The sequence below is a fragment of the Chenopodium quinoa genome, unplaced genomic scaffold (assembly GCF_001683475.1).
Source record: "Chenopodium quinoa cultivar QQ74 unplaced genomic scaffold, ASM168347v1, whole genome shotgun sequence".
In the NCBI taxonomy this organism is placed as follows: domain Eukaryota; kingdom Viridiplantae; phylum Streptophyta; class Magnoliopsida; order Caryophyllales; family Amaranthaceae; genus Chenopodium; species Chenopodium quinoa.
Window position 1 is genome coordinate 12,865,388 of NW_018742204.1, and position 10,315 is coordinate 12,875,702.

Below are 10,315 nucleotides of genomic sequence, written 5' to 3' on the forward strand. Positions count from 1 at the left end.
GAGACAACGACGATGGTTGGAGTTGAAAGGATTACGATTTGGAGATTCAGTATGATGAAGGGAAAGTGAATGTTGTAGCTGACGCATTAAGTAGGAAGTCAAGTCATACAATTAACGCCCGATGATTCTTCCATATCAATTGTGTGTGGAGTTCCAAAAGATGAATTTGGAGGTATTGGAGCAGGGAGAAGTAAAGAAAATTTTAAGTGCCTTGTTGAGCAAACCGTCGATTTATGATGAGATTCGAGAAAGTCAACCTGGGGACGATAAGTTGAACAAGATTAAATAAAAGATCAAGGAAGGGCAAATATTGGACTTTGCAATAGCCGATGATGGAAGCATGAGGTTTAGAGGGAGATGGTGTATTCCCCAGAATCGAAGCGATTTGAAGCAAAAGTTAATGGAGGAAGCTCATAGTTCTCCTTATTCAATGCATCCCAGAGGGGATAAGTTGTATAAGGACATGAAAAAGACGTTCTGGTGGCTGAATATGAAAAGAGAAGTGGCATAATTTGTGACTAGATGTTTGACTTGTCAAAAGGTCAAAATCGAGCATAAGAGACCCTAAGGAACAATTCAACCCTTGGATGTGCCTATTTGGAAGTGGGATTCGATCTCTATGGATTTCATGGGAGCCTAACCCAAGACTCGAGCAGGAAAATGATACAATTTAGGTCATAGTGGATCGATTAACAAAGTGTGCAACGTTCATACCCATGAGGAGTACGTGGTCAATGGATCAATTGGGAAGAGCGTCTATGAAATTTGTGGTAAAATACCATGGTGTGCCAAAGGACATCATATCGGATAGGGACTCAAGGTTCTTATCTAAATTCTGGGAAAGTTTACAAAAGGCTATTAGGACTAAGTTGTTAATGAGCATTGCATTCCACCCGGCAACCGATGGTCAAACAGAGAGAACAATACAAACTTTGGAGGATGCTGAGGTCATGTGTTATGGAGTATCAGGGTTCGTGGGAAGACCATTTGGACTTGATAGAATTCTCCTATAATAACTGTTATCATGCAAGCATTGGGATGGCGCCATTCGAGGCTTTTTATGGGCGAAAGTGTAGAATCCCGATATGTTGGAACGATGACAGGGTAAAGTCGTATCCCCTAATCAAAAGTAATTCCTAAAACCACTAACTAATAATAGATAGGGAAGTAGGGTCGAATCCACAGGGAAACTGAGCTTTCTATTCCTAATTAATTAAAGTAATCTAAATTATCAAGTAACCAATATGTAAATTCGGATATAATACTAAACTACGGAGATTAAGGATAAGGAGAAAACAATGAATAAAAGGTCTAGGTCATAGATTCACCAATAAATAATATTCCAGGGTAAAACATAATAATCAATCATCAATGCATACATTAATCAGATCATAAAGGGCTTTCGCTACGTATTACAATCACACAATTAATTTACCGATATTAAATCTCATCTCTCGAATCTCGACTTAACCATTTATAAATTAACCTGCCTATTGAAACTAGAGCTAAACATTAATTCTCATCTTTCGAATCTCGAATCAATATTGTCAAACTCATGCATAAAAGATCTGCGCAAATCTAGTCACAGAGCATTAAATCAATCAATAGGAAATAAATCTAGCATTGACAATTAACAACAATAAATTACCCCTTCATATTATTTATGGATCCCCACAAACCCTAGAAATAGAACTACTCACACATAATTAATACTAAACTAATCAAAATAAATAAACAAGACATGATCAAAGGAATAAAATAAATAACTAAGATTAAGAGAAGAGAAATCGTTACCAAAGAAATCTGGAATTAAGAATAAAGTTAAGAACAAAAGTATATGAGAGAGAAAACTAATCTAAAAGCTAAGTAGAGAGAGAAAATTTAAGAAAGAATTAAGAAAGAGTAAAATAAAATCCTAAACTCGCTTAACGGAAAAGTATTTATACTAAGCGAGAATCCTAAACTAAAACAAACTTAAACGTCGAAAATTAACTCCTAATAATAACACGCGCCCGATCGGGCGAGGCACCGCCCGATCGGGCGCGCCTTTTTCCCTTAGGTATACTTCTCGCGCCCGGCGAGTTTGGGCGCCAGCCTTGCTTCCCTCGCCCGATCGGACGCGCCTCCGGGCACCAACCTCTTTGGTCGGGCGACACTCTTGGGCCACTATTTGGACTACGATTGGGCTCCATTCTTTGGGCTAATCTGGGTTTCCTCTTCGGGTCTTGAATACTCAGTCCAAATGCCTCGGTATCACATGTACCGAGCCCTTAATCACCTGTTCGATGACTCTAACCGGCCTTAGGGTTCAAAGATGGTCGTGCTTCTCTAATGCTCGTAATTGCTCTATAATATCTCGGGAAAATGCTCCAAAAGTGTAAATCCCTACAAAAGCCAACCAAATCTACGAAAACACTAGAAAACACCAATTAGTAACAAAAACACTACCAATTATGACCAAGGGACGGGGGTAAAATACTATATAAAATAGACACATCAAACGACATAAGCGAGATTGTTACACTCGGGCCAGACATGATCGAAGAAACGGTGAAACAAGTGAATATGATTCAAGAGAAAATTAGAGCCGCACAAGATTGTCAAAAGAGCTATGTGGATTTGAAAAGGAGAGACGAGGAATACGAAGTAGGAGAGAAAGTTTTATTGAAAATATCTCCGATGAAGGGAGTAATAAGGTTCGGGAAGAGAGGAAAGCTAAGCCCAAAGTAAATTGGTCTATACGAGATCATCCAAAAGGTGGGAAAGGTAGCATACAAGTTGGATTTGCCTAACGAGCTAGAAAAAGTTCACAATGTGTTCCATGTGAGCCAAATTCGAAAGTACATACCAGATGTTTCCCATGTTTTACAGCCTGAAACTATTGAGATGGACGAGAGCTTGACTTATGAGGAAAGGCATGTGAAAATTTTACATAGTAAAGTGAGAAGCACTAGAAACAAGGATGTTAAAATAATCAAGGTTTTATGGTCAAATCATAAAACCGAGGAAGCTACTTGGGAAGCCGAAGAAGATATGAGGAAAATATATCCAGAGTTGTTTTCTGAGGTCAATAGTCGAGTTACGGGGGCGTAACTCCTTTTAAGGGGGGTAGAATGCGATAGAGTTTCGCGCTTTTGCCCTTTTGGCTAGTTTCTGGGTCATTTTGAGTTATTTTATGTTGTGCATGACTTCCAATATGAGTCATTTCAAATCGTTATAAGTTGTGCATGAGTCAGTTAGTACTAACTTGGATTGTTTAACCAATTTTGACTTAAGTTTCGAGGTCGAAACTTCTTTTAAGAGGGGTAGACTTTAATACCCAGTATTTTTTAAACCCGTTTACTAATTTGGATTTTTCCGAGATATTTCAAGTATTATGTTATTATACAAAATAATTTATTTAAGTTATTATATACAAATGACAATTTTATAATTACGTTTTATAATAAGTTTGATTATACTAATTATAAATTAAAGTTATCCTACTCAAAAACCGGATTTTCTACCTTAAGCTCTTTGTTCCCGAGCAAAATATTTTGTTCCCGACTCATACTACAAAGTGTCAAAAGTATTGCTAAAGTCAACTCTAAACTTCCACACAAATTGCTCCACGTAGCTCCCTTATACACCATTCATCTTTATTTTCATCCCAAACTTGAGCAGTCTCAGAAAACACCAGCGATAAAGGTTTATCCGTGGTCCGATTTAGCTGAAATTTTGACAGATTGTTTGAAACATCCCAATATTTAATTTCAACGGTGTGATTGTTGTTTGATGCTATATATCAAAAGTTATGGCTGCCAAACAAAACTCATTTTCTTGCTTCTAGAACCTCTTTATGTCGGCAAAAATGGAACCAAGGTTCCCAGTTGTTCTTTCATTAATGGAGACAGCTAAAATAGTGCCTAATTGAGGCTATAAATAGCCATGAAAATCAGTCACACTTCCCACATTCATCTTCCCCAAACTACTCTCTTCATCCTCCATCTTCTCCTTTCTAATTCTTACTTTGATTCTTTTTTCTTTCTCTTTGGCCGTGAACACCATGACCACCACCACTCCGACCACCTTGTTGCAGCCCTCCTACCGTTGCCGCCGCTGCCACCCATAGGTATTCCCTCCACCTTCTTGCCTTGCTTGATTATCTAAGCTTCCAACCTTGTTTTGATACTACATTGTTGTTGTCGTTGATGTTCTTCATTTTGAGTCATATTATTACTACTACTACTATTGTACACTACTAGTACTACATACATACTAATGATAATCTATCATTATAAATTATTGTTATTATTATCTTGATTAAATCATATCAAACAACTACACTACATATATTATTACTACTACTACATACTAACACTACTACAAAATTGAGCTTAAGTAACACTCATTGGTAACACTTTAAAATTTTCATGATTATTTGATTTTTAAGTAACACTTTTGTAACATTGTGGTATTGAGTAACATTTTTTGTAGCACTTTAATATTAGATAATACTTTATTGTAACACTTTAATATTAGGTATCACTTGGTTGTAATACTTAATTTTTATTTTTTTTTTTTTGGAAGGAAAACACTTATTTTGATACTTCGTATTCTTTTTTTCCTTGTCAATTATTTTTACTGTATCAAAATCGACCCTCATAGCCTCACAAGTCACAACTTTTTTCTCCCTTGTATTTCTCCATCCCTCAAGCTTTCACCGTCTCTTTACGCTGCATCTCCTATCCTCGGCTTCCACCGCCACCACCTTCTCGCTTCCGGTGCTCCACTATAGTCCACGTCCACTATAGACTCCCTCCATTCCAACCTGTGCTCCAACTCAAAGACATACACAACAGCCCGTGCTCCAAGTTGAAGAGACGACAATTGCCACCTACTGGCCTTCATCCTCGGCGGCTTCCACCTAAAGTTTGGGTGGTTAGGTTAGTTTAGTTCTGTCTCCCTTCCATATAAATTAGAGCTACTGGCTCTAACAAGAATTAGAGCTAGCTAAAGTTAGGGTTTCAATTCCGTCTCTCTAATCTTATTGATGATTTGTTAATCTGATATTGAATTTGCCTATTAACAGGTTTAATTTCATTATTTTCATACTGAATTTGGCATGGATCTAAATTGGTTGAAGTATTTAGATGAGTTTGGGAATTTTGTTTTTTCTTATTTTCGAAAATTTTGATTACTACAGATTTTATATAAATTGGTTGAAGTATCTAGATGAGTTTGGGATTACTGCAAAAATTTTGTTTTTTCTTCCAAAAATTTCGATTACTGCAGATTTTGATTTACCTTTTAATTTGATGTTTGTTGACTACTCTGATCAATTTTAATTTAATTATTTTCTTTTCTGAATGATTCATCATAAGCTTGTCGAGAACCCAAGTAATTGTGGGCAAAAGAAATGCAGAAATCTAAGGCCATGCCAATTATAATTGGAGGAATGATGTTTATTTCTTGGTCAGATTATGCTCTTGATCAGATTACTATTATACAAAGTATTTTTAATAAGTTGTTTGGAAATTCATGTAATCTGTGGAATACACTACTATGAAAATGTTATCTTGATTGGGGACGCAGAGAAGGGGTGAGGTTGGACTGGTGGTGCTACTGTGTAACTAAGTGTTGCTTAGTGATTCATAAAATCAATAAGAGGTATTTTGTTTTGTGTTATTTTTTTTTATGGGCTATTTAATTGTTTTTCATTAATCTGCTAAGACATATATTCTAATTTATACTTCATGTGTTGATTAGTAAAGATTAATAATAAGTCTAATGTATATGTATTTATTCTCAGCGCTCCCTTTTTTTATCATGGTTTTGATAAATCAACCTCTTATTATAATATAGTAAAATGGAAAAAAAAAATTTAATTGGTAGCTTAATTGTTTTAGTTCACTGTTTTGCATGAAAGTTAACTATAAAAACATTTACATTAGATAATTTATTAATCATTACTAATCAACACATGAATGTGATTGTTATCGAGGGTATTTGTTACTCGTGATATGAGTATTTGACAAAATGGGATTGATCAAGGAAGCAAAAAGAATTTTCCCTGAGATGTGAAATGAATGTTACTTCGTACTATCCTTGTGCAAAGTTTGTGAACAAGTAATTGTCTGATGAGATTGGGATTATGGTCATTGTATTAAGGAAAATAAGTTAAATGCTAGCATTCTAATTTTATTAATGAAAAATAAGTTAAATGCTAGCATTCTAATTTGACAAATGTTATGCCATACATGTGCTGACATAAATAATGCATACACGTGGACTTTTATTTTGTGAGGGTGTTACTAATGAGTTCCATTTGGGAAGAAATTTTGGTTGTGCTTTGCCAATTACTAATATTTATAAATCCAACACGTATGAGATTGATATAGAGAACTTGTGACTTTCACTCTCGACTCTCTATGCCATGGCAGATTAGATAGGCTGTGAGTATTGCCTAGCGTGTATCTTTGTTATATGGATTATGTGAGAATATATATTGTCAGTTTAAGCTGGTTGTTTTTTTTACCACTTTTTTTTTTATAGGAATATGATGTTTTGCAGGCAGGTTTCACTAGTAGAAAAAAGTAGATGGCAAGCGGTTCAAAACTTCAAACTAGATTTTTTTACAGGAATACTCTTTCTACTAAGCGTTGTAAGCAATTAATCTAGACTTTGTTTTATGTGCAGTCAGGTGCTCAGGTGCTCTTTATGTGCTCAGGTGCTTGAATCTACAGTAAAGTCTCAGGTGCTGCTTCTTTGTTCCCGTCTCTGTCTATCATTTTTCCTTTTTCTACTTATATTGAAACCCTATGTTACTAGGACTCGGATGAAGTGTCAAATTAGACACGGGTGTCCAAGCATCGGACTCTTCCATTTTCTTGGAAAAAGTTGTGTTTTTAGTTAAAAATTGAAGTGTCCAAGTGTCGGTGTCGGACTGTCGGTGTCCGACACGTGTCGTGTCGACATGGACACGTGAGGTAAATGAAAGAGTCCGAGTAACATAGTTTGAAACCAGCATGTAAAAAAAGAATTGATCATGTATGATGGGAACTGTGTTTTTATTTAATTTTGATGAAATTCTAATATTACAAGCATTTATTAATAAAAATATCTAAGTTTATATATATATATATATATATATATATATATATATATATATATATATATATATATATATATATATATATATATATATATATATATATATATATAATGTTTTGTTTATCAATTTTGCATTTTTTTAAGCATAAAAGCTAAGGCATCTATTTGGCCCTTGAACCGGTGTGGATTAAACTTTTTCTAGTATTAGTGAATAATAATAATAATAACAACAACAACAACAACAGTTGGTGTTGTTGTCAATTACTACCGCAAGTTAATACCACTTTGTAAATTACTACCGCAAATAAAAAAAGTTGTGAATTACTACCGCAAAAAATTTTAAGATGTTGCGATTACTACCAAACCCCCATTAAACCCAACTATGATGTCATTATATCACTTTAACCTATGTTTGACCATGTTTAAGGGCTTTAACCTGCCAAAAAAAAAATGGGTTAGGGATATAATGATGACATGGTTAAGGGATTTAACCCATGTTTGACCATGGTTAAGGGTTTTAACCATGGGTTAAAGAGCTATAATGACGTCATAGTTGGGTTTAATGGGAGTTTGGTAGTAATCGCAACATCTTAAAAAGTTTTGCGGTAGTAATTCACAACTTTTTTAATTTGCGGTAGTAATTTACAAAGTGGTATTAACTTGCAGTAGTAATCGGCAAATATTTTTAATGAGAATTGAATGATGGTCTAATTACCAATAGGCCCGTTTCTGAGATTTTTGGGGCCTATGGGCGAACTTTAAAATTAGGCCCTAATTAACTAAATTATTTTCTTTTTAAAAAAATTCTTTGGATATGCCAAAAAAAATCCATATTTTTGCACGACACTTTTTTAATTACACTTCGTATTCTTTTCGCAAACAATTAGAGTGTCACTTGGGCGTTGCCTCAGAATATTACTTTGAGTAATTTTTTTTTTAATAAAGTGTTTAAAGTTTTTTTTTTTTTGAGGAAAGTGTTTAAAGTAATAATAATTTGGAATGTATTGTTGAATATTGAATAGAATATAAAGAATAATATATGTCTCTTTGTTTTTGAGCTTAAGTGCAATTTTGTATTCTACATGTAAATATATTTATGTGGAACAATCAAATATAAATTATTGGTAATTAAGATAATAAGACATGTAGTGTAATTCCATGAGGTTATGAGAAACTGATTAGAATTTGTGGTATGAAGGAGGAATACTCACCGTTCAAAAAAAAAAAAAAAAAAAAAGGAATACTTATAGGTAAATACGAAGCTTATATTGGGATGTGGTAATTCATGCTCTATTATTAATTAGGGAAAATAAGATACTCCGTAATAATGGAGGGGATTAAATGAAATTGATTAAAATAATATGGAAATTTCCTTCCCAAGATTAATGAAATTAATTATTTATAGAAGTTGAAGTATGAGTAATATGGAGTAGTTTAGGCGCAAATTTTAGTTAATTAATTAAAATTTAATTAATGTTTTTATTCCGCTATACGTATTTTGGGCCTAAAATTTGGGGGCCTTGGGCATCTGCCCTGGTCTAAATACGGGCCTGATTACCAATAATAAGTTTGTCATAGATTCCATTGGAATAAGATATTTATCATTAATTAGAGGAATTAGCTGGTTTTTATGCATAGCCCTTAGGGCTATGAATAACAAAACTATTTATGAAAATATGGATTGATCCATCCTATTCGGAATTATCTTTGAAAAGTTGGTAATTTCGGAAATTGGTCCTTTTGACAAGCTTTTATACATGAATTTCTATTCATGAATGGTTTGGGTAAATTATGATTTATTAAAGTTAAATCTCTTCAAAAATATGTTTAATTAATTAAATTGATTTTTGTTTTGTTTTGGCTTGGCCCTACTTATCATTTTGATGAGTAGATAGGTGATGGCGATCAGACAACGTGAACTATGTGCTGCATTGGGAACGATGGGCGGTGATCTCCTAGTTTAATTTAGTAAACATAGTATTAGTGTTGTTACATCTTTGGAAGTATTTCAAAACTATTACTATTACTATTATTATTACTAATAAAAGATAATTATTGTTTTCCGCTGCAAAACTATGTTAAAGCCTTACGTAATCACGTGGCGGTAATACTCCCAAGTTACTCCCTAAAGTTGGATTATTATTGTTAATATTAGAGAGTAATTTGGGGGTATTACAATATGGTACAACAATTTCTCACATATAGACATATGAGTTCACTGGATTGTATGTATTTGAGCATAGGAATCAACTTATTGGGCATTCACATTGGACTTATTTTCTCAACACTCCCCCTTGAATGCCCATACTCATACATGAATAAGGCATATTGTAGGCGTCGTTTGAAGTGCGCCTACGTTAAAGCATATGGTGAATATGCTTGGCACTCATAGGAAGTGGGAATTGACATATACGATTAGGGACAAGGAAAGTAGGGAGCCGCCAACAAGTTTTTAAGGAACTTGTAAACCGTTCACGGATCATAAAAAGGCAACCAAGAATAAGGGACAACGATAGGCAACAACGATTGACCCGTGAAGGACCTCATTCATAATCCATGAGATTACTAACTCCATATGGTTCGGAACCACGAAAGGAGGATCGGGGATGATGGTACGAAGTGAGTCATGGATTCACATTCGCCCGTATTGGCCTCTACTCGATTCTTATAGTGAAAGAATGATTCCTGCGATCTCAAAGGCATGCAAACAAAATATTCAATTTGCTCCAAACTATTATTAAGCTAAATTGGTTGAATATTAATGCAACATATAATTCTAAAATATCGTGATCACTTGATTAAATAACAAGATTAAAAAGGAACCTAAACCGGTTGTCCAAATTATTTTATTAGGCGTGATTTTCAATTACATATTCCCTTTAAACATGTAATATGGTGATCGATAAAATAATAATAATAGAATCAACATTTGGAAGCAATTTAACAATAATAGCGTTAGTCAAATCAAATATAAAATTAACCTAATCATGATACTAGCAATATTAAAATAAAATAAGAGTAATTAAATTAATTAATTACTCACATTTCGCGCGTTCCTTTAAATTGCTACATCATGAATAAACTGTTAGTAACTTCAACAAAAATATAAATCAAATTGAAAATTAAATTAAATAAATATAGATTTGATTTGTTTCAAACCCTCATTTAATTCTACCTATCACACCTTGGTTAAAGTATAGAACTTCAGGTATTATTGTATGGA

The 10,315-nt window shown here is 34.0% G+C and overlaps 1 long non-coding RNA gene across 1 annotated transcript; it reads left to right on the top strand.

Annotated features, from left to right (window-relative positions):
* The first annotated feature begins 4,456 nt into the window (after window positions 1-4,456).
* On the top strand, window positions 4,457-9,165 carry LOC110718899. Its single transcript, XR_002510992.1, has 3 exons — window positions 4,457-4,925; window positions 6,679-6,736; window positions 8,984-9,165. It is a non-coding gene; the product is annotated as an uncharacterized LOC110718899 (long non-coding RNA).
* The last annotated feature ends 1,150 nt before the right edge of the window (window positions 9,166-10,315 follow it).